This window comes from Pelophylax lessonae (genome assembly GCF_965119305.1).
Source record: "Pelophylax lessonae genome assembly, chromosome: 8".
In the NCBI taxonomy this organism is placed as follows: Eukaryota; Metazoa; Chordata; class Amphibia; order Anura; family Ranidae; genus Pelophylax; species Pelophylax lessonae.
Genome location: NC_138775.1, coordinates 38,157,416 through 38,184,249, shown reverse-complemented (window position 1 = coordinate 38,184,249; position 26,834 = coordinate 38,157,416).

Genomic DNA, 26,834 nt, shown 5'->3' with positions numbered 1-26,834 from the left:
GTTCTGTCCTGGGACCAATCCTGTTTAATTTATTCATAAATGATCTAGAGGAGGGGATATCTAGTACAATCTCAGTATTTGCAGATGATACTAAATTAGGCATGCCAATATCTTCTATGCAGGATGTGGAAATCTTGCAAGCAGACCTGAACAAAATAACGGGGTGGGCAACTACATGGCAGATGAGGTTTAATGTAGAAAAATGTAAAGTAATGCACTTGGGGGCCAGTAACCAGAAAGCAAGCTACTCACTAGGGGGGGAACCTCTGGGTGAGTCTAGGATGGAAAGGGACCTGGGGGTACTGGTAGACAACAGGCTTGGAAGTGGCATGCAATGCCAAGCCGCTGCAAGCAAAGCCAACAGAATACTGGGTTGTATAAAAAAGGGGATTCACTCCAGAAATCAGTGGCGTACCAATGGGGGGGGCGGAGGGGCGGGCCGCCCCGGGTGCCACGCTCTGGGGGGTGTCAGCCGGTGTCCTGCCTGGTGTGTTCAGACAGATCCCGCAGTGTGAAGGCAGCTCCTTCAGTCCGTGCTGCTAGCGGGGGGCGGGGGGGGGGGCTGCGGAGCCGCGGCGGGAATACGGGGGCGGAGCCTCGGCGGGAATACTGGGGCGGAGCCGCGGCGGGAATAAGGAGGCGGGGCCTTGGCGGGAAGAAGGGGGCGGAGCCTCGGCGGGAAGAAGGTGAGTGCCCATTGCCCAGGTGTGTGTGCTGGATAGGAGGGGGATGGGGCTGCTGCATATAGAGGAGTTCATCTTTCTCTATTCTTCCTGCAGCTGCCTGCTGAATAACTGATTCTCCTCCTCTCCCTCCTGCAGGAAGAATAGGGAAAGATCAATTCCTCTATATGCAGCTGCCCCATCCCCCTCCTATACAACTTCTTTTGCTGGCCCCCCTCCAGTGCTCCTAATCTCTCCCCCTCGGTGCTCTTAGCCCACCCCAGTGCACTAGACCCCCCCCCTGTTCTTTAGCCCCCCCCATGCTCTTCAGCTCCCCACAGTGCTTTCTCCCGCCCCCAAGTTCTCCCTGTCCCCCCCAGTGCTCTCCACCCCCCTGATTTTACCCTGCTTGCCCCCCAAGTACTCCCTGTACCCCCCAGTGCTCTCCACCCTCCTGATTTTCCCTGCCCACCCCCCCAAGTGCTCCCTGCCCCCCCCCCAGTGCTCTCCACCCTCCTGATTTTCCCTGCTCGCCCCCCAAGTGCTCCCTGTCCCCCCCAGTGCTCTCCACCCCCTGCACCTTCCAACCCCCCTACAATGCTTTCCAAACCCCTCTTAATTCTCTCCAGCCCCCCCCCCCCCCACCGTGCCCTTCAGCTCCTCCAGTGCTCCCTGCTTCGTCTGTGCTCTCCGGCCCCCCTAGTGCTCTTCTATCATGTCCTCAGTCTCTGACCATCTACTGTATCCTGTCTGCAGTCTCTGACCATCTCTTGTATCATGTCCTCAGTCTCTGACCATCTACTGTATCATGTCCTCAGTCTCTGACTATCTCCTGTATCATGTCTGCAGTCTCTGACCATCTCTTGTATCATGTCTGCAGTCTCTGAGCATCTCCTGTATCATGTCTGCAGTCTCTGACTATCTCCTGTATCATGTCTGCAGTCTCTGACCATCACTTGTATCACGTCTGCAGTCTCTGACCATCTACTGTATCATGTCCTCAGTCTCTGACCATCTCCTGTATCATGTCCTCAGTCTCTGACCATCTCTTGTATCATGTCTTCAGTCTCTGACCATCTCCTGTATCATGTCCTCAGTCTCTGACCATCTCTTGTATCATGTCCTCAGTCTCTGACCATCTCCTGTATCATGTCTGCAGTCCCTGACCATCTACTGTATCATGTCTGCAGTCTCTGACCATCACTTGTATCACGTCTGCAGTCTCTGACCATCTACTGTATCATGTCCTTAGTCTCTGACCATCTACTGTATCATGTCTGCAGTCTCTGACCATCTCTTGTATCACGTCTGCAGTCTCTGACCATCTCCTGTATCATGTCCTCAGTCTCTGACCATCTCCTGTATCATGTTCTCAGTCTCTGACCATCTCCTGTATCATGCCCTTAGTCTCTGACCATCTCCTGTATCATGTCTGTAGTCTCTGACCATCTCCTGTATCATGTCCTCAGTCTCTGACCATCTCCTGTATCATGTTCTCAGTCTCTGACCATCTCCTGTATCATGTCTGTAGTCTCTGACCATCTCCTGTATCATGTCTGTAGTCTCTGAATATCTCCTTTAGCAAGTCTCCAATCTATTACTCAAACTTAAACACATTGCTAATAATATTATCTATCTATTTATGCTGAAGGTAGGACTGTGCAGGGGAGGCAGAGAGTGCAAAAGGGGGAACTGTGATTAGAGAGACGGAGGGCAGACTGCAAGGGGCACTGTGATGGGGGGGGCTGTGAAATTTGTGCAAAAAATATTCTTGAACACATTACAATTTTTTTGTGGGTGTTTTTACACTTTAAAGTTGGGGGGGGGGGGGGGTGCCAGATATAGGATCCGCCCCGGGTGCCAAATGCTCTAGGTACGCCACTGCCAGAAATAAAGAGATTATTCTTCCACTCTACAAAACTCTGGTCCGGCCACATCTGGAGTATGCTGTCCAGTTCTGGGCACCGGTCCTCAGGAAGGATGTGCTGGAACTGGAGAAAGTCCAGAGAAGGGCAACAAAAATAATTAGGGGAATGGAGGACATCAGCTATGAGGAAAGACTACAAGCACTGAACTTATTCTCTCTGGAGAAGAGACGATTGAGGGGGGATATGATATCAATGTACAAATACTGTACTGGCGACCCTAGCATAAGGAACAAACTATTCAGAGTAAGGGAATACAATAAGACACGTGGCCACTCACTAAAACTTGAGGAAAGGCGGTTTAACCTTAAAGTGCGTAAGGGGTTCTTCACTGTAAGAGTAGTAAGGATGTGGAATTCTCTTCCACAAGCAGTCGTATCAGCAGGGAGCATTGATAGTTTCAAAAAACTATTGGATGGACACCTTAAAGACCACAACATACAGGGGTATACAATGTACGGTTAGCAAACACACACACACATCATAGGTTGAACTGGATGGACTTGTGTCTTTTTTCAGCCTCACTAACTATGTAACTATGTAACTATCATGGAAGGACAGCTTCAATATCCATGCAGCTTGAAGAGACATTATTGATATAGATGGAGCATTAGCTGAGGGGAATTCATTATTGAATAAGGGGCACAGCGAATTGATTACAGCACACAGACTGTCAGCACCGACACTCACACAGCCTTGAGGGAGACAATCGCAACAGAAGGGAGATGGCGAGTAACATGCCATTACAGGATCTAGGTGACTGTTAGTAGGGTCATATCGGCTGTACAGGGCTGGTGCAAGGATTTTTGCCACCCTAGGCAAAAATAAAAAAATTACCTGCAGCCCTGCTCTCTTCACTCAATCTGACACCTCATTTGCCCAGTGGCGGCCCGTCCATTAGGGGCGCAGGGGCACCGCCCACCTTACCATGCGTCCGGCCCCCTAATCTACATGCAGTGCGCTGGATGCATGGATTCCAATGGGGGATTTATTTATTTTTTTTGAAGCACGTGATTAGAGCCAGAGCTTTTAACCAGTTAAGCCCCGGAAGATTTTACCCCCATTCCGACCAGGGGGTATTTTGCTATTCGGCACTGCGTGACTTTAACGGACAATTGCGCGGTCGTGCGACGCTGTACCTAAACGAATTTGGCGTCCTTTTTTTCCCACAAACAGAGCTTTCTTTTGGTGGTATTTTATCACCTGTGTGATTTTTTGATTACGCGCTATAAACAAAAAAAGAGCGTCAATTTTGCAAAAATAGCAATATTTTTCACATTTTTTTATATGAAATTCCCCCAAAAGAAAATGTAAAAATCAAAATTTTTTAACATTTTCGGCCAATTTGTTTTATGCTACCTATGTTTGGTAAAAAAAATCGCAAAAAGCGTATTTTGATTGGTTTGCGCAAAAGTTATCGCGTTTACTAACAAAGGGAAAGATTTTTGTCATTTTTGTTGTTTTTTTTTTAACGCGTAATGGCGGCGATCTGCGATTTTTTTTGCGGTACTGCGACATTGCGGCGGACAGATCGGACCCTTGACTGACATTTTTTACACTTTTGGGGTTACCAGTGACATTTCTACAGTAATCAGTGCTATATATATGCACTGTTACTGTAAAAATACACTGGTAGTGAAGGGGTTAACTTTATTTGGGAGGGAGGGGCTGTGTGTGTCCCTAGGGGCGTGCTTTCTACTGTGATTGGCTGTGGCTTGAGCTGTAAGGACACTGATCAACGGATCTACATAGTAGATCCATGTGATCAGTGTCTTTACAGCGAGGAGAATGACAGGTGGCTTGTTTACACAAGCTGCCTGACATTCTCCCCCGCCGATCGCCGAGTGGCCGGCGGACATTGGGTCCGCTGGTCACACGCGCGGGGGGGTCCGTGACCACGCGGGATCGGGAGCGCGCCTCCGGCGGCGCGCGCTCGCTCCCTAGACCCTCACAAGCAAGCAACGTAACCCTACGTTAGTTTGCCTGTGAGGGGCTGACCGCCGACGTAGATAGTCGTGCGGCGGTCGGCAAGTGGTTAATAGGCTTTAAAAAAGGGTGGGCTTGGGGAGCAGAGCACTGCACCCTGAGCCCACTCAGTTGTGTGACAATAGCGAATGAATATATGTCACATGGGTTCTCCTCCTGGCAAATCAGGAAGCAGGTCCTGAAACCCTTTTCCCGATTGGCCTAAAGGAGAAGCCATCCTATTGGAAAAGGAGGAGGACGAGGGAGGAGACACAGGGGAAGCCCGACCAATGAAGGGGGATACGGAGGAGAGGGGGAAGCCGCTGCCGCCGCCTCCACATGTCAGTACAGGGGCAGCACAGGGGGAGTGAGCCGGCGACCAGGGGGGGGGTATGGTGTTTTGTGCGGGCTGGAGCTGGTGTGGTCCGTGGTCAGGTCCGTCTGACGCCACCCAACCCCCCCCCCCCCCCCGACCCATGGAGCACCAGCCGCTACTGCATTTGCTTTGTTTTTTTGTGGATTATGTAGTATATGATTACATACTCCTTTATGTTTATAGGTGGGACCTTTTTGTGTTGTATATTGGAACTCTCAGGGTTTTTTATTTTCCTTCTTTTTTTTTTTTTATTAGAGTTCTCTCCTGCAGGGGATACTGCTGTACAGAGGTTTTTTTTTTACCTTAATTCATAGAATACATTAAAGTAAAAAAAAAATCCTTGAGGCTTTAGAACCACTTTAAGTAGTGGAAGTGCCCTTATCCTTTAAAGCAGTGGTCCTCAACCCTGGTCCTCAGGGCCCACTAACAGGCCAGGTTTGCAAGATAACTGAAATACATCCCAGGTGATATAATTTGCTGCTCAGTGATTGCAGTACTGTAGTCTGCATCTCCCCAAGGTAATACTTAAAATCTGGCCTGTTAGTGGGCCCTGAGGACCGGAGTTGAGGACCACTGCTTTAAAGTGTTACTAAACCCACAACAGTAAAATCAGTCTGTATATGCAGTAAAGCATGCTTGTTATACTTACTATGGAACCTAAGGGGTTTATCCTCTGCATCGTGTAAGAAGGCTGTTTGATCCTGTCTTCTCTGATCTTCCCCTCCCCTTACTGCCCCAAATCCATTTGTTGAAAGGAAAGAGCCCTGGGAGGCACTCTGCACATGCTCAGTTTGGTGTGTATTGCTAGATAGCTTTTTTTTTTTGGACGGGGGTTGCATGTGATTAGCACAGGGCCAATCAGCACTTTCCAGACAGAGGGTCAGGGGTCATGCAGCCTTACCCTAGGGGAAAGTCGGAGGAGAAAAAAAACTCCCCCTTCTTTTAACCACATGCTGATGGAAGTCACAAGACTTGTATATAAGTGGCTGCTGGTGCTCCATGGGCTGGGGGGGGCAGACGGACGGCACCATACCCCCCCCCGGACCACACCAGGCCTCACACCATACCCCCCCCCCCCCCAGGACCACAGCAGGATCCACCTTCCCCCTCCTCGGCTCACTCACCCTGCCTGGACATCTGGACATGTGCAGCAGCAGAAGCAAACGGCGGCGGCTTTGGCTTCTTTCCCCTCAGTCTTCTGCGTCTCCTCCCTCCTCCTCCATCCCTTCTCCTTTTGGCCAATCAGGAAACTGTTCTCAGGACCCGCTTCCTGATTGGCCAGGGGGAGGATCCATGTGACAATAGCTAACATTATTTCGATATTGCCACACAACTGGGTGAGCTCGGGGTGCAGAGCCCACCCTTTTTTGTAGCCTATTAGAGCCTCTGGCTCTAATCACATGGTTAAAAAAAAAAAAAAAACCCCATTGAACTCCATGCGTCTGGCGCCCTGCATGTAGATAAGGGGGCCGGATGCATGGATGGGGGGGGGGGCGGCCCCCCTGCGCCCCCAATTTTAAAGCCCATAGCGTGTGAAACACACTCAAAAGACTTCACCCGGTGCATAAAAAAGTGCACACACACAAACGTGAGGAACACAAAAAGTGCACAGGGTGTGCGAACAAATGGTCTTCCCTCCGAAGAGGTAGGACCCGAACCTCGATCCCCCGGGGCGCAAGACTCCTGACAGGGATTTAAGGTACTCATGGTCTGTCTGGCCGGAACCAGACTGACCCCGTTCTTCAGGGGGACTGCCGAAACAGCCCCCACCGAGTACTAAGTGGGGCTCCCCCGAAGGGAGACCCCATGAGAGAGGGCGGACCAAACCAAAAGGCCATATCCACCCCCTCCCAAGACTCAAGGTAGGGCCCGAGGACCCACACCCTACAAGTCGTGCAGGTGAAAAAAAGGTGATAGAAAAGTGACAAACTACAAAGAAAAAGCACACACAAACAAAAAGGTGGGGAAGGGGAAGTGGAGAGGTGAATTAGTGCCTAAGTGAAAAACAAAGGCAGGCCTTCCGGCCGGAATAAAAATTCCTCTGGTCGAAGCCAAAAGGCCTTGCCCAAGAGGCAGGTGCTTAAAAAAGTGTGTAGGTGCAGTGACCATGGTGCCGAAAAACTCAAGGCGAGCTGCCCCTCACCAGTGAGAATTAAGGCACCCCTGGGCTGCCACCCCAGGGGCACATACACTACGGGCTTTCTCTACTCCGGCCCAAAGGCCAGACCGAGTGTAGCCCTATCCTACCAGGAGGCATCAGAACTTTGGACAGCTTAGGGAGAACCTGCCTTCAACTGGGGACAAGCCTTTTGCAAGGCCAGATTCAACCCAGGAGGAAAGGCTCCCCCACCGCCACCGCCGTTCCTTACCAATCACATCCAGGAGCAGTACTAACTGGCCGCAGATCCAGTTTTCTCGCTCCCTTCAAACTGGTAGGGGCGGACCCATTCAAATCAGGAAGGCATTGGAACCATCCGGCTTTCTCTGGTTTGGCCTACTCCGGTCCTCCAGTTACGCCCAGAGCGCCCCGGTTAACTTCGGCCACCACCGATACTAACCTTCAGGTTCCATTCCAACACTGATAAGAACAGATAATACACTTGATCTTAGCCAAAAGGCCGAGAAGCGATGCACCAGTCGCCACTGTTGTATATACTGCGCCCCCAATGCACCAGTTGCCACTGTTGTATATACTGCTAATAAGAAAAGGTATTTAGCAGTCACTTACTATAATAATTGCATTTCCATGTTCTGTGTGCTGTGGGAGAGCAGATATAGTGAATGCAAGCTCCTGGGTTTAGTAACTCTTTAGGTTTATCCCATTCACAAACATAGAAAAAAAAATAGAACTGGAGTCCTCCTTCCCCCTGGCACAGCGACTGTATGATGTAAATTTTCTGGCGATGTCAGATCTGAGGATTGCACAGCTGGATTGCAGAGAACGGGCTGGAGCTCTGTCAGCAGATTTCACCAGCTCATATACAATGGTATTCCAGGCCTGTACTGCGCTCCTTATATGGCGGTGTCATACTCAGCACAGTGCAGGGCATGCTGGGTGCCAGTTGTCTGTGTTATGTTTCCTTCTCCAGCTCCCCTCCATCATTGGTCAGCGCCTGCACATCAGCCGGTGTCTATTGCTTATGGCAAACACCGCTCTCGTTTTTCACATAATACATACACCGTTCAGCCATAACTTACAGACAACTGACAGGTAAAGAGAATAACATTGATTATCTCATTTCAATGGCATCTGAAAATCGTTGGAAAAGATAGGCAGCTATTAACCACTTAAGGATTTGGCTGCTAAAAGACCAGGGGGTATTTTGCGATTCGCACTGCGTGACTTTAACGGACAATTGCGCGGTCGTGCGACGCTGTACCTAAACGAATTTGACGTCCTTTTTTCCCACAAACAGAGCCTTCTTTTGGTGGTATTTGATCACCTGTGCGATTTTTTGATCACGCGCTATAAACAAAAAAAGAGCGTCAATTTTGCAAAAATAAAAATATTTTTCACATTTTTTTATATGAAATTCCCCCCCCCCAAAAAAGTAAAAATCTAAATTTAACATTTTCAGCCAATTTGTTTTATGCTACATATGTTTGGTAAAAAAAAAATCGCAAAAAGCGTATTTTGATTGGTTTGCGCAAAAGTTATCGCGTTTACTAACAAAGGGAAAGATTTTTGTCATTTTTTTTTTTTTTTTTTTTAACGCGTAATGGCGGCGATCTGCAATTTTTTTTTTTGCGGTACTGCGACATTGCGGTGGACAGATCGGACCCTTGACTGACATTTTTGACACTTTTGGGGTTACCAGTGACATTTCTACAGTAATCAGTGCTATATATATGCACTGTTACTGTAAAATTACACTGGCAGTGAAGGGGTTAACTTTATTTGAGAGGGAGGGGCTGTGTATGTCCCTAGGGGCGTGATTCTAACTGTGATTGGCTGTGGCTTGAGCTGTAGGAACACTGATCAACGGTCCTACATAGTAGAACCGTATGATCAGTGTTTCTACACAGGGGAGAATGACAGGCGGCTTGTTTACACAAGCCGCCTGCCTTTCTCCCTCTCCCCCGACGATCGCAGAGTGACCGGCGGACATCGGGTCCGCCGGTCACACGCGCGGGGGGGGGGGTCCGTGACCGCGCGGGAGCGCGCCTCCGGCGGCGCGCGCTCGCTCCCCAGAACCTCACAGGCTAGTGACGTTTATTTACGGCCGGTCGGCAAGCGGTTAAACATGTTGTCCCTGAAGCTGATGTAGTGAAACCAGAAAAAATGGGCATCGCAGTTTGTTGTGTATGGGGCTGTGCAGCCGCAGACCAGTCAGGGTGCCCATACTGACCCGGGTCCACCACCAAAAACACCCACAATGAGCACGTGAGCGTCAGAACTGGACCACAGAGCAATGGAAGAAGGTGAAATATAAAACAGTGCAGTGCAAAAAAGCATTCCTAAAATATTAGTAGAAAAGAAAAATCCAAAATGCCCAAAGGATCCAAGCAGTCCAGATTAGTGTGTGAAAAGAGGAAGCTTCTCATCCAGATGACAGACCCTTCACCAGTAGATACACACCGTGCTCATCTGAAGTATATGATCTCTGCCTTACCAGCAGGTCAAACAAGCCTTCCCAAAAAGGGTAAATCCAAAGGCAGCAGACTCCATCTTCACCCAATCAAAAATCAAGCTAAAGGTAGGACTTATCCCCTCCAGGGATAACTTGTAGCAGGTCCCCAAGGGTAACAACTCCTCAGTATGCGTATTTTGATTGGTTTATGCAAAAGTTATAGCGTCTACAAACTATGGGATACATACTGGAATTTTTATTTCTTCTTTTTTGTTTATACTTGTAATGGCGGCAATCAGCAACTTATAGCAGAACTGTAATATTGCGGTGAACAGTCTGACACTAACTGACATTTTGTGGGATCCAGTGACACTAATACAGTGATCAGTGCTAAAAGTATGCACTGTCACTGTGCTAATGACACTGGCTGGGAAGGGATTAAGGGGTTAAATGTGTGCCTAACCAGTGTTAACCACTTTACCACCGGAGGATTTTGCTGTCTTACGTCTGGGCCACTTTTTGTGATTCGGCACTGTGCGACTTTAACTGACAATTGCGCGGTCGTGCGACGCTATACCCAAACAAAATTTACGTCCTTTTTTTCCCACAAACAGAGCTTTCTTTTGGTGGTATTTGATCACCTGTGCGATTTTTACTTTTTGCGCTATAAACAAAAAAATAGCGTTTATTTTGAAAAAATAACAATACTTTTAACATTTTTTTATATGAAATCCCCCCCCAAAAAAATCAAAAATCTAATTTTTGGCCAATTTGTTTTCTGCTACCTATGTTTGGTAAAAAAAAAATCACAATAAGCGTATTTTGATTGGTTTGCGCAAAAGTTATTGCGTTTACTAACTAAGGGAAAGATTTCTGTCATTTTTTTTTTAACGCGTAATGGCGGCGATCTGCGTTTTTTTTTTTTGCGGGACTGCGACATTGCGGCGGACAGATCGGACCCTTGACTGACATTTTTGACACTTTTGGGGGTACCAGTGACATTACTACAGTAATCAGTGCTATATATATGCACTGTTACTGTAAAAATGACACTGGCAGGGAAGGGGTTAATTTTATTGGAGAGGGAGGGGTTAATGTATGCCTGGTGCTTACTAACGTGGGGGGGGGGGGGGGAGGTGACTGAGTGACACAAGGACAGATCGCATGTTCAGCTATGCTGAGTACTGCAATCTGTCACTCCTTGTCACTGAGGAGATCCGCCCGCTCTGTTTACACAAGCGGGCGGATCTCCAAACTAGATTCCCCGACGATCGGGGAAGAGCAGCGGCGATCGCCGCCGCTCCTCCCCTGGCCCGACTCCCGCTGTGACTGAAAACAGCGGGAGCGAGCCTCCGGCGGCGTCCAGCGACGTAGGTCTACGTCGCTGGACGATAACGAGCCACATTGCTGCAGTAGCAGCAATGTAAGCAGTGGTAAAGAGGTTAATGTGTACACAGAGTGGTGCTTTCACTAAGGAATGTGATAGATTTTATTCCCTGTTTTGCAGGGAAAGAAAATCCACCACATCCCCGCTGACAGGACGGAGCTCTGAGTTATTCATTTAGGCAGAGCTCTGTTCTGTGTCTCTGATTAGCGGGTTCCGTCAGAAATCCATTAGCCGGCACCCACTGGTCGGCTTCTGCTGTGACTAATCATGGTAGAAGCAAAAGCCCCCCCTACCAGGAAGTGCAGAATCACGTATATATATATATATACATACAGGTGTATCTCATGAAAATTAGAATATCATCAAAAAGTTAAATTATTTCAGTAATTTGATTCAAAAAGTGAAACTCGTATATCTTATATACATGCGTTACACACACAGAATAATATATTTCAAGCATTTCTTTCTTTTCATTTTGATGATTATGGATTACAGGTAGTGAAAACCCAAAATTTAGTATCTCAGATATTTAGAATATTACATAAAACCAATAAAAAAAAGATTTTTAATACAGAAATGTTGGCTTACTGAAAAGTATGTCCATGTTCAGTATAATATGGACTCTATACTTGGTTTGTGCCCCTTTTTGCATGAATTACTGCATCAATGTGGCGTGGCATGGAGGCGATCAGCCTGTGGCACTGCTGAGGTGTTATGGAAGCCCAGGTTGCTTTGATAGCGGCCTTCAGCTTGTCTGCATTGTTGGGTCTGGTGTCTCTCATCTTCCTCTTGACAATACCCCACAGATTCTCTATGGGGTTTAGGTCAGATGAATTTGCTGGAATCAAACCCAGTGATACCATGATCAATAAACCAGGTATTGGTAGTTTTGGCAGTGTGGGCAGGTGCCAAGTCCTGCTGGAAAATGAAATCAGCATCTCCATAAAGCTGATCAGGGAAGTATGAAGTGCTCTAGAATTTCCTGGTAGAGGACTGCGCTGACTTTGGACTTGATTAAACAAAGTGGACCAACACCAGCAGATGACATGACTCCTCTGTGGAAACTTCACACTGGACCTTATGCAACTTGGATTCTGTGCCTCTCCACTCTTCCTCCAGACTCTGGGACCTTGAGTTCCAAATGAAATGCAACATTTTCCACAGTCCGTGATGATTTGGGGAGCCATGTCATCTGCTGGTGTTGGTCCACTGGGTTTGTGCTGATAGAGGGAGAGAGCAGAGGGACAGAGAGATGAGCTCATCACTGTGCTGCTTCTCCTTTCACTGTCCAGTCACAGACTTTGGTTGGCTCCTCCCTATTTTTAGTGCCCCCTGTAGCAAGCTAGGTGCTAAGGAAGCACTTGAGCATGCACTCTTCCATTGGGTCCTGTGCTAAGCTGTGTTTGTCCATAAGCACACACAGTGGTGGTAAGTCTTACTATTGCTCCCTCCTCACAAGAGTTTTGGTCCTCACTGGAGAAACTGCAAGCCTGTGGCTCTCAATTTCTTCTGTGAAAGCAGGAAGCAAGAGGAGCGATGACGGACCTGGAGACAGCCTGAAGAGGTGACATGTAGCCAGGTAAGGACAGGTAGTGGGGCATTTTTTTTGCCTTTAATGCAGAGAAGGCATTAACCACTTGTCCTCCAGAAGGTTTACCCCCTTTCCTGGCCAGGCCATTTTTTACATTGCTGCACTGCATTACTTTAACTGACAAATGCACAGTCGTGCATCGCTATTCCTAAACAAAATCTATGTCCCTTTTTTTCCCACAAATAGAGCTTTCTTTTGGTGGTATTTGATCACCTCTGTGGTTTAATTAAAAAAAAGGCAGACAATTAAAAAAACAAAAAACAATATTTTTTACTTTCTGCTATGAAACACATGCAATAAAAAAAATGAAAAAATCAAATGTTTTCATCAATTTATGCCAATATGTGTTCTGCTACATATTTCTGGTAAAAAAAAATCCCAATAAGTGTATATTGATTGGTTTGCACAAAAGGTATAGCGTTTACAATGTATGGGATATTTAATATTAATTTTAAAATGTTATTTTACTAGTAATGGTAGGGATCAGCGACTTAAAGCGGGACTGCGATATTGCGGTGGACAGTCGGGACACTGACACTTTTTGTGGACCAGTGACACTAATACAGTGATCAGTGCTAAAACAAATATGCACTGTCACTGTACTAATGACACTGGCCTTGTTTACATAGGCAGACTGCCATTCTGCCTCTGTCCTGAAGCATCGACCCAGTGCTCTGTGTTTTATGTAGTCTGTACCCAACGCTCTGTGTATTATGTAGTCCTGTGCCCAGTGCTCTGTGTATTATGTAGTCCTGTGCCAAGCTCTCTGTGTATTATGTAGTCCTGTGCCCAGTGCTCTGTGTATTATGCAGTCCTGTACCCAGTGCTCTGTGTATTATGCAGTCCTGTGCCCAGCGCTCTGTGTATTATGTAGTCCTGTGCCTAGTTCTCCGTGTAGTATGCAGTCCTGTGCTCAGCTCTCTGTGTATTATGTAGTCCTGTTTCCAGCGCTCTGTGTATTATGTAGTCCTGTGCCCAGTGCTCTGTGTATTATGCAGTCCTGTGCCCAGCGCTCTGTGTATTATGCAGTCCTGTGCCCAGCGCTCTGTGTATTATGTAGTCCTGTGCCTAGTTCTCCGTGTAGTATGCAGTCCTGTGCTCAGCTCTCTGTGTATTATGTAGTCCTGTTTCCAGCGCTCTGTGTATTATGTAGTCCTGTGCCCAGCGCTGTGTATTATGCAGTCCTGTGCCCAGCGCTGTGTATTATGCAGTCCTGTGCCCAGCGCTCTGTGTGTTATGTAGTCCTGTGCACAGCGCTCTGTGTATTATGCAGTCCTGTGCCCAGCGCTGTGTATTATGTAGTCCTGTGCCCAGCGCTCTGTGTATTATGTAGTCCTGTGCCTAGTTCTCCGTGTAGTATGCAGTCCTGTGCCATTTGCCAATAAAAAAAAAAAATATGTCCCCGAATTTAATTTTAAATATCAGGTCACCTTACCCTAATGAAGGAGGAACTTGTAACCCCTGAAATGCGTTGGCCTGTAAAGCAGTTTGAAATCGTTACCTATGGTTGGAAAACGCTCCTTGTATATTGCTTTGTGATAAAAATATGGAAACTGGTGGGTTTTTTTTTTTTGCCAGATTCTTAGCTGTCATGCCTATCCTGTGGTTTGTTTATTAGTGAGTTGCTGACCTGAAATAAGCATTTAAGTTGGGACATTCTGACTTTACCATCTACATAACACTGTGCTGGGGTTTCAGCCAACTATCTAACTTCCCGTTTTTTTCCACAAGAATACTTTTCTGATGTTGCAGGCCTTGGCGTGCAGCGGATAAGACGGAGCAGCTGTAACTCTGGAGCAGAGTGGTTAGTATAGTGTGGCTTGACACAAGATGAATGAGAGGAGCCGAAAAGAGATTAACCTCCCAGTAATAGCAGCTTTGTCAATGATGTTGGTGAAAAATGGGATTTCGCTTGAAGTGGCTGGACACGCAGGAAGTGCTTGTGTGTTTTTGTTTGGTTTGTATTCTGGGATTTGCAGGGCTTGGATTTTGCTGTTAAAACCTTGTAAAGAAACCATTCACAAGCTAACGACTAGCACAAGACCAGATTGCCACACAGAACAGACAGGCCAAAGAAAAAGAAAGCACTAAGGAATTGCAGACCTGCACTGATGACACTTAGCTAGGCTGGAACACTATTGTCCACCTGTGGGTGTTGCTGAATCAGCAAAGACCATGTTGTATAGTGGTCTTTGATCAGTTATATTTATTTTTTTAAGCCTAATTTATTTTATTTTAGATAGAGTTGGGGAAGAGTTAAACTCTGGGCGTGCAAGGAGGAATGCCCAAAATTCACAACATATAGCATACAGATTTTATTCAGACTCATACATTGGAGGGATCCTGAGAGGTAATTATTATGATTGCTCTAGATGCGGGATAAACAGGGCCGGCCCTACCATAGGTCCCACTGGGTCCATTGGACCCAGGCAGCACTTGGAGAGGGGCAGCAAATTGTCTCCCAAAATTTTTTTTCCAGCAGTTTTGTGTATCATCGGTTTTTCGCAAAATCGCAAATCATCGGTATTGCAAACTGATGAGTATGAGGAGGTGGAGCGTCTCCTCTGGGGAACATCTTTCACGTTATCGTGGTGTGCGCAATGACGTCAGACATCAGCGAACTCTATCTCACGCAGGGTAGGCTGGATCTTCTAGGGCGGTGGCAGGGCCGGTGCTAGACCATTTTACGCCCTAGGCGAGACCAGCTACTCGCACCCCCCCCAAAAAAAATAAAACAAAAAGGGAAGGGTTTAAAAACTCCTCTATGTCATATTCAGTGAACCTGATCTGATGGTTCCTCCATGTAACTTTCTTGCCCAGTGACCCCCATATTCCTCCATGTCATGACCCTAATGTTTCCCCATGTCACATTCTGGGACCCCAATATTCCTCCACGTTGTGCTGTCATACCCACTGACCCCGATGTTCCTCCATGTCACACCCAGGGACCCCGTGTTCCTCCATGTCGTGCTGTTATACCCAGTGACCCCAAAGTTCCTCTATGTCACACCAGGGGACCCTGATGCTCCTCCATGTCACACCCAGGGACCCTAATGTTTCCCCATGTCACATTCTGGGACCCCAATATTCCTCCACGTTGTGCTGTTATACCCACTGACCCCGATGTTCCTCCATGTCACACCCAGGGACCCCGTGTTCCTCCATGTCGTGCTGTTATACCCAGTGACCCCAATGTTCCTCTATGTCACACCAGGGGACCCTTATGCTCCTCCATGTCATACCCGGCTACCCTGATTTTTTTCCATGTCACACCTCGGGACCCTGATGTTCCTCCATGTCACACCTGGGGACCTCAATCCCCCATGGCATACCAAGGGGTCACAATTCCTCATTGCACACCTGGTGACCCCGAACCCCTGTTACACTCGTGACCCCTATCCCCCATGTCATACCTTTATGACTCTGATTCCCCATGGCACACCTGGTGACCCCAATTCTCTTTCACACCAGGGATCCTCCATGTCACACCCAGGGACCCTGATCCCCTGTTCTGGGGACACTCACTGGGCAGTATGAAGAAAGTGGCCTGCACTCTGCCCTCCTTCACCATGATCCTGCTAAATTCCTTCTCCCAGGACGCTCCTCTCCTGGTTCACAGTGCTCACCACAGTTCCAACAGGCTCCTGGTGGAGGGAGAAGCAGCAGTCAGAGAGCTCCGCATGTCCTTCACCACCAACCTCCTCAGACCATTCCGGTACCTCATCGCTTCTGCTCCAGTAAAGGTGCCGCCCTCCAGTGCCGAGCTCCGGCTCAGGTTCAGCTCTCCTCCGCTCCCTGCTTAACACTGACCCAGGGAAATGAACAGCTGCCCACCAGCTCAGTGTAGGGAGTCACGTCCTGCCCAAGGTTTAGGCCGCTCAGCTCCAGATGAAGAGGATCATTATGCAGGCAGCACTCCGGAGGGCTCCCTTCCTGCTTCTTGGGCCCCCCCTTAACAATGGTGGAAATCCAGGGCCTGGTAGTTCCGCCATTGCCCCAGACACCTGGCATCTTCCTCTGTCCCTTCTTCATCCCCCACTGCCGCACCTCCCCTCAGCTCCCAAGGATCATTCATGAGGGAGAGAGAATGCTGACTCGTGGCTGTGCCCCTAGGAGGCAATGCGCCCTAGGCGGCTGTCTAGTTTGCCTAGTGGAAGCACCGACCCTGGGCGGTGGGCGGGTCAGATACAGGAGTGAAAAGAGGACTGAGGACAGACAGTAGGTGTTTGGTGGACAGGTCCAGTGGTGAGTTATGGAGGAAGATAACAGTATATATAATATTTTCAACATTTTATATTTATATACAATAATGGATGTGGGGGCCTTTTGGTGGGCGTGATTTTTTTTTGGGGGGGTGGGGGGCAGCATTTAATTCTTGGACCCAGGCAGCACAATTTCTTGGGCCAGCCCTGGGGATAAAGTGTACCTTTATACACACCCTTGACCACTCTATCCAAAACTAAGAAAACGTCACAGTCAGGGGTCAGGCTTGGAGACCAGTAGCTCTAGCAGTAGAGAGTTTCCACAGATCAGAAGGATGAGTACCTGAGCAGGTCACCCTAGTGGATGATGTAGGCTCTCCCAAGGTGTGGGGTCTAAGCACTAACCAGTCTTCACTAGAGCTCCTAAAGCCTACTACACATGGGCCGACTGTCAGCTGGTATCAGCCGTTTCAATAGAAACCAGCCGACATTTGGCCTGTGTGTGTGGCAGCCGGTCCAATAGAAGCATGCTCCTGTCGAAGGTTCATGCTGGCTGAGAGCACTGGCCGGACTGTTCTGGCGGGGGGGGGGGGTCGTTTCCTTGAATGAAAAAAAAACTAGTGGTGTGTACCAGGCTTAACGGTGGAGATGGGCTTTGCTGCATGCTAGGGCCAGGTTGTGGTTCTCAGGATTGCCCTACCAGGAGGTGAGCATGCTAGGGTCCTGTAGCAGGTAAGGATCAAGCAGAAGCATAGTCAGTAACAAGCCAAAGGTTGATACCAAGAGGTTGTAGGTTGGGATCAAGCAGAAGCGTAGTCGAGGAACAAGCCAAGTTCAATAATGAATTGTTGCACGTTGGCATTGAGTGGAAGCATAGTCAAGGGACAAGCCGAGGTCTGTAATGAATAGTAGGGAAGATACAGGTGGCAGCAGTAGAGAAAAGAACAAGATATTGCTTGGAAAAGAGCACAATAATTTGGCAAACAGGAAGTGCAAAGGCATAGCTTAAATAGGTCATTTATGGGAGGAGCAAAGAGTTCATGGTTCGCCAGAAGCAATGTACAAGGCAGGATTGCTCAAGGGGCAGGTCCAGCATTATGAACCTACACCTCACAGAAAATTAGTGTGATTAGCAAGTTGAAGAAAGTTAAAAAAAAAGAATGTGGTGTTCCACGGTTTCACTTCGGTCTCTTTTTTCCAGACTGGATGGCTCGTGAATCCATGACACTGCCTAAGGTAGCTGTCCATTTCAACATACCTTCTATTTTAGTTTACAATTTACTTTAGTATATTAATACAACCCACATTCTCATTAGTTTTTAGCTCCTGATGAATGGACGGAGGTCCATGAAACGCGTCAAGCCTACAAATTACTCAGAATTGATGGTATAGCAAAATCATAATATATGTAAAGAATGTGAACACACAGTGAATTCATATCATGACATATCTATTGTATTCTTGAGTGATCCATTTTTGGTCCTAGAAATATTGTATTTATTTTGAATGTATTACAGTAAACCCCCCTCCATTGCGGGGGTTACGTTCCGGACCCAGCCGCGAAAAGTGAAAATCCACGAAATAGAAAAACCCTATTAAAATGCATTGTAGGCATGTTTTTTTTACTGTCACTGTACGTGTAAAAGCATTTTAAGGTCTTTAAACACACTTTTAAAACAATAGAAACTCATTTAAACACATAAAAGATACTGAGAGACATAGCAAGAGCTATGGAAAACACAAAATATTTCATTTTTAATGATTTATATAGTAAAATAACATTACAAATAAAAACGCAATATACCGGGACCGCAAAAACTGAACCGCGATGGAGCGGGGGTTTACTGTATGTATTTATTGTATCTACTGTGTGCTTTTCCTCTGTATACGTATATATGTTACAGTGTTTTTACATCATGTATATTTATTTAATAAAATACAGTATTAACTTTTATGTTCAGTTGTTCCTCAATTAAAGTCCCATTTTTTCCTGTTTTTCCATATGTTTACACATAGGGATGGAGACAACTGTACATTTTCATATGGCAATCCATTATCCCCCCTTTTTTTCTCTATTAATAATTTACTGACTTACCTGTCCCTCCTGACTTCTTCACTCTCCTTCAGTGCACAATTCTCAGTAAGAACTATAGGAGGTTTATACCTATTTAATTAATACAGCCCAATCATGCATCCCTGCTCTCTGGCATCAGCCAGACACCCCAACCCTGGAACAATGATTTGCAAAAGATAGGAGGAATAAACTCATGAGGAACCTTACTTCCACCATTAAGGGAACAGAGGCGGCCTTCCTCTAGAGGTGAATTTATTGGTGTGAATTTACGTTTACGGAGGACGACACCTTCTATTTCCAGCTCCGCGGGCCCAGGATACCCTATAATCACTTGTGCAAGTCTTCTCTTTTTTGGAAGGTTTAGACCCATTACTCCCTTTATGCCCCCCACCCCTTTTCCAGTTTCCCCATGTCTCCCCCCTTTTGCAATTCCTTTCCTCCCCCAAGGTTACCTGGGGCCATTTTTCTTTTGTTTACCATATCCCCTCAGTTAAAAATGAGTACAACTGTGATGACTCAGACTGTCGAGGATTCCTCTAGGAGCTTTGTTGATGTCTTGCTTAACCACATCTTTATCATGTAGAACTGTTTACGTTGCAATGCACAGTTGTTCACATGAAGAATATGGTGGATGTATAACAATTGCTGCTTTGTAGCCTTATGCCCAGTACACACGATCCGAAAATCGGGCGACGTTCCATTCGTTATTTTTCGTATTCTAGCAGCTCTCAATAATATTCGCTTAAAGGGAGAGGTTACTCATGATACGAATTTTCTCGGACGATAATTCTTAGCTTCCGGTATGCGTAACCACGCTGTAGCGTGTGAGGGGAAAATGATGTCTACTGCTCATGCGCTGTCTACTGCTCACCATTTTTTTCGGACGAACAACATACTGATAATACGATTATCGTACAATGTGTTATAATACGATCAAAATTTTTATGCTTGCACGACCAGATAATATCGGGTGAACTGTTGTGATCGCCTCTCGTAAGCTGTGTACTAACGATCCGATTATCGTCCGATCCTTTCACAAGCGTTAATTTTCGTCCGATGTTCGGATCGTGTGTACGGGCCATAAATGTCTTGCACTCTTGGGAATTGCCCTTATCCAAAAAAATAAAAAAAGAATTTGTAAAAAAAAAGAAAATAAAAGGCTCGGCTACTGCAACAAAGCTAAAGGATACAGTACCAAGCCTTGTGAACAGTTGCCTAGGAGAGTTGTCAGCCCTTAAAGTTTGGTCAGTATGGGTTGTAATTATCATTATTTTTATACAGGATTTATATAGCTCCAATATGCAATGGGACACACCAATATGGGAAGTTGATAGGACCATTAACCCGGCTCAGGGCAATTAACATGGCATCACTGTAATCTTCTGCACGGGGTTTCCCAGAACTCCTGTTTCTCTAATTATGGAGCATTTAGATGACAACCCCTTTGGGAATGTACTGTAGGGAATGTCCAATATGGCCTACACCATATTACACTCCCACTATGTCACTGAACACAGGTTTGTGATCAAGAGAACCCCCCCCCCCCCCTCACACACACACACACACATATTTCCTGTTCTGCTTCAAAACATTGCTTTATGCATTGATCTACCTCCATAGACCCAGTCTGTCTGTACAGTATGGTCGCCTACTGACTTGGCACTATTCACAGGCAGCTTAAAGTGATATTAAAGGTTTTTTATTTCTTTTTCCGTTAAAAAAAAATATGTCATACTTATATGCTCCTTGCAGTGGTTTTGCACAGAGCAGCGCTGATCCTCTACTCTGAACCTCTGCCGCACTCCTGGCTCCCCCCCCCCCATTGACCAGTGCCCCCAACAGCACTTGTGCATTCCCAAGCCCCATTCGATGCATCCATAAGACACATAGAGCCGTGGCTCGGCCCTGCCCCTTCTCTCTCCTCATTGGCTCACTGGCTGTGATTGACAGCTAATGGCTCCGGCTGCTGTGTCTCAGCCAATGAGGAGAGGGATTCCTGGGACAGCCGAGGCACATCGCTAGATTGAGACAGGGCTCAGGAGAATATTAGGGGGTGCTGTGGGAGGAGCACACTGAAGGTTTTTTTTTTATCTTCATGCAAAGATTGCCAGCCTTTACAACTTTAACTCTTCATTAGGGCACAGAAGTTGAGTCTGGTGAAATTTTATTTAAGATATGTGCAGCACAGAGGATGTGTTTCCAGTATTTTAAAGTGAAAGAAGACAATGACTTTTCAAAGCCCTGTCTCTGCAAAGAACTAACACTGACTGAGAGAACATAGAAGAAACAAGGAGGGTGTAGCTAGAACCTAACTAACTAGTAGGAGGGGAGGACAACGGGAAATACCAACAAGTTAGGTTGGCCCTAAACCCTTGCTAGATGTCCGCATACATTGAAACAATTCTAACCTGATCAAGTTCAATACAACAGAAAAAAATACATATAGGTGAGATAGAACATTTCCAATGACGTAGCTCCCAACATCTACAGAGGCTTCTGTTACTTCTTGTTTACTTACGTGGTACATACTCCTGGTAAAGTTTCAAAAGACTAAGGTCCCCTGGAGAGACCCATGTCTACGCATTGCAAAATTAAGGGGTTATTTGGACTTCTCTCCAAAAGGGATAAGTCCAAAGGGGTCCCACAGCTGTAATCGACTTGCACTCAGGTGTTGTCTTCTGTGAAGGTTTTAGACTAAAAGGGTCACTCTACTGCTCCATTGCCCTCCAAAAAGCCCCATCACTCCACCTCTGCTGCCTATATACCCTGGGTGAGTGGAAAAGACCCCAACCTAAAGTGGTTGTAAACCCTTATATACTGTATACCCAGTGAACTAACTGGCCTCAGTTGATATACAGAGACAAATCTTCCTACACACGTTGTACCTGTTTATCTGTAACACTCTCTCCTCTACATTCATTCAAATTGTACAGTTTACACAGGATCTCTAACTGTCAAAAGTCAAGGGCCAGAATATGATGTCACACACTGCAAAGGCTAGAGCAGGGAGTTGAGTGTAACATGAGACATGGGTGGACAGAATTGACACCCCCCCCTCCCCCTCTACATAGTCCCACATGGAACATGCACAACAGGGGCATAACTACAGGGGTTGCAGAGGTTGCAATTGCAACCGGTCCCCATGCTCCAGGGGGCCTGTTTGGCTCCCCTGTACACCTGGATAGGAGGGGCGGTGGGGGCAGCATGTAGAGAAATCACTGTCCTTTTTCCTCCTGTAGCTGCAGGAGGAAAATGGAGGCGATTGGTTCCTCTGTACGCTGCCCCCGCTGCCCCTCCTATCCAGTTCACTTGTGTTCTGCTGTCTCTGGGCCCCTGTGTGCTCCCCTGGTCCCCCCCCCCCTACTGTGCTCCCTTCCCCCTCTCCTGCCGGCTGCTGCAGGGGATGTGTCACAATAGAGAACCAGGAAGGGGTCGGTAAAGTCAGTCATAGTCAGTGACATTGTAAAAAAATAAAATAAAATGATATAATACAATTAAAATACCAAAAAATAAAATGACTGACTCCAGTGGGTGAACTTCCAGGATCACAAAGGTCACACTTGCGACCGGGCCCTGGCATTCCACCACTGTGGCAGGAAGGGGCCCCCTGCAGAACTTGTGAAAGGGTCCCACTGCGGGACTGTAATAAAGGGTTCCGCAATGAGAGTAATGGGCCCCAGGATCAGTGGGAAGAACCCCAGGCTTGAAGGGAAGGGCCCCGGCCAGGGGTCTGGGTTGCCCTTTATGGTTTATTGCACCGGGGCCCTGAAGGTTCTAGTTACGCCTCTGATGCACAACTGAGGTTGTCAATCACAAGCTGTGTGTTGGAGTTCCCCTACTCGTCCCCCATGACTCCATGGATTCGGTGTAGCTTGTCAGACATGACTCATGCAGATGGCAGAGGAAGGAGATGGAGGACAAAAATCACAGTAGGCACTTTGGATTAAGGCAACTACACACTATAGAAGGCTATGCTTTGTTCATTTATTCAGGTTTACAGCAACTTTATAGGACCTTACATCCCTCTACAGGGTGACAATCATTTCATGCCCATTAGTACCTTTAGCTTGTACATGTATTATTTTAATCTGATTTCATTCATTCCATGAATATTTTCTTTCCTTACATCATCTGGTTGTGTGATAGCGAACATGCCTTGTCCTCTGTATGCACAACAAAGCAGCCCTGACCAGTGGTATTGAGACTTGTAATTGCTAGTAATTTGTCACTGTTTAGCTATTTAGGGCTGTGACATGTCAGCAGCGGGGAGATAAGATAAGAGGGATAGGAGAGGCTCTAAGCAAATGGTCCTAGCTTGCTACAATGTATCCTAATCTTTTTTTTTTTCCAGTGCTGCCACATGGAGTGCAGGGCTTGGGGACACAGCCAGTGTTTGTTAGAATAGAAGTGTTGTTTGTGTGTTTGTGAGTCCAGGAGATATGAGTTTACATGGGCGCCCCGCTGTGTGCTTTGTGCAATTATGTCAAAGACTCAAAGCTCTCAAAGCAAAAAGGACAATTAAGTCAAAGACTCAAAGCCCAAAGCAACACACGGTGGCCTGCAACTCTCTCCATAGCTTTAATTTATGAAAGCACACCGTAAATCAAGTGTATATAAACTATATAAGGCCATAGGCATAAGATTGCAGGCTTTACAATTATGCGATGTCGAGTTGATGTCATTGGTCTGTAGCTGGCCATAGGTGTAACTATAGCCATTGTAGCCTATGTGGCCGCTTTGGGGCCCAGGGGCATGGAACCCAGTAGAGAGCTGAAAACCCGCCTCTGGCGCTATCCATTGCCACCCTCTTACAATTATAGAGGAGAGAGAAAAAAAACTGGGTTTGACTATTTCCTGGTCATCTATCCTCCCATTTACTTAGTACAGTGATCTCTAAACTGCAGCCCATGGGCTGGATGTGGCTCTTTGCTTTCATTTATTCAGCTCTTAGGGCACCATTGCATCCACTATCACCAATGATGGGGCACCATTCCATCCACTGACATCAGTGATGGGGCACCACTCCATCAACCGAAACCAATGACGGAGCACCATTATTCTCACTGACATCAATGATGGGACACCATTCATCTCACTGACACCAATGATGGCGCACCATTCCTCTCACTGACACCAATGATGGGGCACCATTCCATCCACATACATCAATGATGGGGCACCATTACTCCCACTGACACCAACAATGAGGCACTATTCCTCCCAAAGACACCAATGATGGGATACTATTCCTCCCACTGACACCAATGATGAGGCACTATTCCTCCCACTGACACGAGTGAAAGGGCATAATTTCTCACACTGACACCAATGATTGGGCACCATTCCTCTCACTGACACTAATGATAGGGAACCATTCCTGCCACTGACACCAATTTTGGGGCACCAATCCACTCATTGACACCAATGATTGGGCACCATTCCTCCCACTGACACTAATGATAGGGAACCATTCCTGCCACTGACACCAATTTTGGGGCACCAATCCACTCATTGACACCAATGATGGGGCAGTATTCCTCCCACTGACACAAATAATTGGGCACCATTCCTCCCACAGACACCAATGATGGGGCACCATTTTTCCCACTTACACAATGATGGGGCACCATTCCATCCACAGACATCAATGATGGGGCACCATTACCCCCAGTGACACCTATGATGGGGCACCATTCCTCTTACTGACACCTATGATGGGCACTATTCCTTCCACTGACACCAACATTGGTGCACTATTCCTCCCAATGATGGTGCACTATTCCTCCCATTGACATCAATGATGGGACACTATTCCTCCTACTGACACCAATGATGGTGCATTATTCCTCCCAACAACACCATTAATGGGGCACAATTTCTCCTGCTAACACCAATGATGGGGCATTGTTTACTCCCACTAACACCAAGGCATTTTCTGCTCTCATTGTCATAAGATTAAATATGCATTTAACATATTTAATGCATGTTATTTACCTGTAAATTCCTCCCTTGTGTAAAGGTCCAAACACCTTGAAACTGCTGCTAGATGCTGCCATCTTGGATGTGATGTCAGCAACCGCTGCTCACAGCAGATTGAGAATTGTCGCTCCATAAAAGATTATGTAGGGAGGTGTAGACAGGGGCGCAGGAGCTGAGTTACTGCAGACACTGGAAAGATGCTGCTAGAAGAGGAGAGGGATATGATGTTCAAGGATGGAGGGCGCTATACAAGTGATTTGGCTCTTCTGGAGAAGTCAAATTTTAATGCAAGTTCAATGGCACATTACAAGTGGATAAAAAGTAATTTATGGAATAGACCACTGAAAATAGGCATTCAAACTACTTGATTTTTTGTGTTTTGGTCTTCAGTTATGTTTGTGACAGGGTCCCTTTAATCCTCTCTGCAATCTGTTGTATTTTTTTTTATAGTTTTTTGATCACTAAGGAGTGCTGTTCCTTCAGGCTTGATACACAAGTAAATTATTGCCGTGTTTTCCGTTACATCGAGGCCCCTCCTTGCGCTTTTTTTTTTTCCCTGCTTGTTTTAATCTCCATTTCATAAAATTCTGGCTGTGAGTAAACACATCTTTTTTTTTTCCTTTAGCAGCTTCAAAAATCCTAAGTTACCGTTTATGAAGACGTGTGTTATTTTCTGACTCCGGCCAAGTAAATATTTTCCTCGGAACGCGCCACGCTGTCAGCTACATTGTGCCGGAGAGGGAGGGAGGAGCAGGACTCTCTGCAGCTCTTTCCATGGTGGGAGTCTCTACAGAACACCTTGTCTTCATTATTTTCTTGGCAGGCAAGCCAGGTTCTGACATTACAGTCTATCATAGCGCTGAGTACGCTGAGCTTAGCTATCAGGGGATACATAGGAGCAATCCAATGTATGTGAAAGCAAGGAAGTTATTATAGTTTTATTATAGTTACTGTCACCAAGAGAGGCGTACTTGGATATGCAGCAGTTCACTATTTTTATGTTACCGATTTACGTAGCATTGACAAACTGCTTGGCTTATTTTGGTGGTTGCTGTAGAACAGCCTTTCTCAACATTTTTACGCCAGAGAAACCCCTAAAATAATTATATGGTCTCGGGGAACCCTTGCTGAACTTAAAGCGGAGTTCCGGCCACAAAATCAACATAATCGATTTTGGGCCATCCGCTTGCTTTTGGTCACCTGAAAAAGAAATGGATAGTTACGATTTTTTTTTTGTTTTGTTTACTTACCTTGTTATTGAAGAAAAATATACTCCCCTTTCTTCCACTTCCTCTCTCTGCAGCCGCGGCCCGCGCCGTCACTTCCTCTTTGCATTGATTCCTGTGAGCTGAACGTCATCGCTCCCAAGAATCAATGCGCCTGCACCGGCCCCGCTCGTCACTTCTGGTACGGTGCCTCACTCCCTGCTAAACAGCTTCTGGGCATGCCCAGAAGCTGTAGAGGGATGACGCGCCCGCACCGGAAGTGACAAGCGGGGCCGGTGCAGGCGCATTCTGGGAGAAGAGGACACGGAAGAGGACGCAGAAGAGGACGCGCTGGCTTCAGCTGCCCACATCCGAGATGGCAGCGCTGGAGAAGAAATTTTCAAGGTAAGTATTTTTTCTAAAAGGTAAGTGCGACCCGGGACAGTACAGAGGCTATCCATTGTGGAATGTGCTAGCCCTGTCTGTCCCGGGGGGTATATTTATTGAAAAAAAAAATTTGTGGCCGGAACTCCGCTTTAATTCATCTGGGGGCAATAGGAAAATGCTTTATACATTGGTAGTTAGTCAGAAGAGTAAAACATTTACAGTAATGGTCAAAATGCCACCGTTGCAGACAATTAAAAAGAACATTGGTGTCATACGGCTAGCTTTGCCAAGTGACGTTGTTCCCAGAGCCATGCAGGCACCATTAAATGGGAGGTCAACCAGCCACAGCTCAAGGAACCCCTAGCAACTTGGAGGAACCCTGGTTGAGAATGGTTGTAGACCATCCATGCCAATACTTACCCTAAAAACCTATGACCGCCATTGGATAGCTGATTCTGTCCAAAGACTGCTAAATACAACAAACTAGTTATATTCCCATCTTACACTCAG